Source organism: Cynocephalus volans, chromosome 13, assembly GCF_027409185.1.
Source record: "Cynocephalus volans isolate mCynVol1 chromosome 13, mCynVol1.pri, whole genome shotgun sequence".
In the NCBI taxonomy this organism is placed as follows: Eukaryota; Metazoa; Chordata; class Mammalia; order Dermoptera; family Cynocephalidae; genus Cynocephalus; species Cynocephalus volans.
Genome location: NC_084472.1, coordinates 88785341 through 88789212, shown reverse-complemented (window position 1 = coordinate 88789212; position 3872 = coordinate 88785341). Strand labels below are relative to the sequence as shown.

General features: G+C 46.9%; 1 pseudogene; it reads left to right on the top strand.

The window, feature by feature from the left end:
- The first annotated feature begins 449 nt into the window (after window positions 1–449).
- LOC134361716 (keratin, type II cytoskeletal 8-like) lies at window positions 450–1964 on the top strand (annotated as a pseudogene).
- The last annotated feature ends 1908 nt before the right edge of the window (window positions 1965–3872 follow it).

Here is a 3872-nt window from a genome sequence, read left to right as displayed (position 1 = left end):
ACCATGCGCCAAATAATTCCCTTTTCTTTATAAATTGCCCAGTCTTGTCTATTCTGTTATAGCAACAAAAAACAGACTAAGATGATACTCTTTCCACATCTAGATCCAGGGATCATTGTGTTCCTTTGGCAGCAATTCTTCCTTCTAATAATAGTAGAGTAAAATTTTATGTCTTTAAACTCTTACAACAGTCGTTAAAGGTAGATAGTATTACCATACCCATTATTTTATGGATGAGGAAACTAAGGCACAGAGAATGTAAATAATTTGTCTAGCATTCTCACCAATGAAGTGGTAGAACTAGAATGTAAACCTAGGTAATTTGTCTTCAAAGCTCAAACTCATGCTGTCCCATCTGTTACACTTAGTTCACCAGCTACAGGTAGGTAGAGTTTTCCATAAAGGTCCTTCAGCCCACCTAGAGCAGCTTCTGGGTTCCTTCTTGAATCTCTACCTGGTTCGGCCCACCCACTTCCACTCCAGCTTCCACTACATTCATCAGGGTGACCCAGAAATCCTACAAGATATCCACCTCTGGCCCTGGGGCCTTCAGCAGCTGCTCCTACATGAGCGCACCCGGTTCCTGCATCAGCTCCTCGAGCTTCTCCAGAGTGGGCAGCAGCCACAGCTTCTAGGGTAGACTGGGCACCAGCATGGGCTTGGGCCTGGGCTGGGGCTGGTGGGGAGGAGGGGTGGGCATCACAACAGTCACAGTGAACCAGAACCTGCTGAGCCCCCTTAAGCTGGAAGTGGACTCCATATCCAGGCCATGTGCTCCCTCCTCTCTGAGGAGCAGATCAAGACCCTCAACAACAAATTTGCTTCCTTCATCAACAAGGTACAATTCCTGGAGCGGCAGAACAAGACACTGTAGACCAAGTGGAGCCTCCTGTAGCAGCAGAAGACAGCTTGAAGTAACACGGGCAACATGTTCAACAGCTACATCAACAACCTTCCGCAGCAGCAGGACTCACTGGGCGGGGAGAAGCTGTATCTGGAGGCAGAGGCGGAGCTTGAGGCTGGTGGAGGACTTCAAGTGTAAGTACCAGGATGAGATCAAGAAGCACACAGAGATGGAGAATGAACTTGTCCTCATCAAGAGGGAGGTGAGTGAAGCTTACATGAACAGGTGGAGCTGGAAGCTCACCGGCAAGGGTGGACAAATGAGATCAGATTCCTCAGGTGGCTGTATGAAGAGGAGATCCGGGAGCTGCAGCCCGAGATCTCCAACAAATCTGTGGTCCTGTCCTTGGACAATAGCTGCTCCCTGGACATGGACAGCATCGTTGCCAAGATCAAGACCCAGTAGGAGGAGATTGCCAACCACAGCTGGGCCAAGGCTGAGAGCATGTACCAGATCAAGTATAATGAGCTTCAGATCTTGGCTGAGAAGCACAGGGATGACCTGCATCACACAAAGATGGAGAAATCTGAGATGAACCTGAACATCAGATGGCTCCAGGCTGAGAATGAGGGCCTCAATAGCCAGAGCGCTTTCCTGGAGGCCACCATTGCTGATGCCAAGCAGCGTGGGGAGCTGGCCATTAGTGATGCCAACACCAAGCTGGCTGAGCTGGAGGCTGCCCTGCAGTGGGCCAAGCAGGACACAACACAGTTACTGTGTGAGTACTGGGAACTCATGAACATCACGCTGGCCCTGGACATTGAGATGGCCACCTACCGCAGGCTGCTGGGGGGCGAGGAGAGCTGGCTGGAGTCTGGGATGCAGAACATGAGTATCCATACAGGGACCGCCAGTGGCTACTGAGGTGGGCTGGGCTCGGCCTATGGGGGGCTTCACAAGCCCAAGCTGTGGCCCGAGATCCTTCCAGTGCAGCATTTGCTCTGGCAGGAGCTCCAGCTCCTCCAGCTGCACCATCTCCTCCAAGTCTGTGGTTGTGAAGAAGATCGAGACCTGCAATAGGAAGCTAGTGTCCCAGTCCTCTGATGTCCTACTCAAGTGAATGGCCACTGCAGCCCTTCCCAGTCTCCCTCCTCCTGTGGCTGCCCCAGAGCCTGAGGGGGAGGGAGCTGTGCTGGGGAGTGTGGGAAACAGGAGACCCACCTGAGGTTCAGCCCTAGCCCTAGCCCTAGCCCTCAGCCCACCCTTGGGGGAAGTCTGCTGCCAGGGATACCCCCTCTTGCTCATGCCCTAAGAACCAATTCAATCATCTTTTCCAAAATAAAGCCTCCACTGGTTCTGCCAACCCCTGCCCCCCACCAAAAAAACAAAAAGGTCCTTCAACAGTGCCTCTTGAATAAATAATATTTAATATTTATATTAGTTATCTACTGTTCTGTAACAAATTATTGCAAAACTTAGCAGCTTAAAACATTTTATTATCTAACAGTTTCTATTAGCAAATCCAGGAACCACCCAACTGGGTGCCTCTGGCTCAAGGTCGCTCATGAAGTTGTAGTCAAGCCAGGGCTGCAGTCTCATCTAAAGGCCCAACTGTGTGTGGACCCACTTCCAAGCTCACCCACATGGCTGTTGGACTGAGGACCTCAGTTCCTTTCTCTGGAGGCCCATTCCTTGCAACATGAAACTCTCCATAGTGTAGCTCACAGCATGCCTAATGGCTTTCCTCAGTTTACCCAAAGACAGAAGTCACAGTCAAATCTCAGAAGTGACATTCCGTCTCCTCTGCTGCATTCTATTTGCCAGAAGTGAGTCACTAAAGCCAAGCCCACACTCAAAGGGAGGGGATTATACAAAGTCATGAATACCAGGAGGTAGAGAACATTAGGGACCGTCTTAGAAGCTGCCTGCCACACCTTTATAATGAACCACGAAAAAGTTCCATTACTAAAGTAATTACAGAAAAAATAACAACTTAAAGGAGCAACTTCTAGTATAAATGCTCCCACTCACATACAGAGAGTAAGCTCTTGCCATACACACACACACACACACACACACACACACACACACACACACACACACACACACACACACACACACACACACACACAATTAGAAAACCTACTGATCTTCCAAACACAAAGGGCCATCTTAGAGGATGTACCATCAGAAGTCAATGGAACTAAGACAAGGAAATACTTTATTGGTTCTTACTACTGTCGTCTGCATTATTATCAACCACATTAACACCATATTTACATCATTAGAGTAATGATTGATTACTCTATATGCCAGACAATGTGCTAAGAACTTTTTATAGGTAGTATGTTCTTATATTATTGTGGTTTTTTCAGAAGATAGATATAATGGCAATAATATTTTTGAGCCAGGTAACCCAACATATTTTTATTTTCAATATTCTTCAGTTCCCAGTTGTCCCAGTTCTCTCCATCCATGGACTCCGTTGTTTCTACTTATGTCAGTTCACTGAAATTTGCCAATGAAAATAGCTTTCTTTTCTTCCTCAGTCTTTCCTTCTCTTTGCCCCCGGCCCCCACCATCCCTAATCTTTCCTCTCTGGTTCCCTGATCTTCGGCTGCTAAAGTAGCAGGGGGCTAGGACAGAGAAGAACTGAACCAATGTTGCTTGGCAGGGAACTATTTCCTTCCCTAGGTTCAGTATCCAAGGCCTTTATACTGACCCACGCAGTGATAAGATTTCCTGGCTATTTTCTAAGGAAAAGTATTTAACATTTATCAAATGCCTCATTTTTATAAAACTCAGCAAGGAGCATCAATTATTATTGTAATTTTCCAAAGAGAAAACTGAGGTTCTCAGATATTAAGTAATTTGCTTAAGGTCACACAATTAATACTTGATAAAGCCAAGACTTGAGCTAAATCTATGACTTCAGACACATGCTTCTTCACCACCTACTGCAGCTTCCAAAGGAATTAAGAACCTGCAAGATAAGCCAGTGTTACTTTATTCACAAGAAATTTATGCA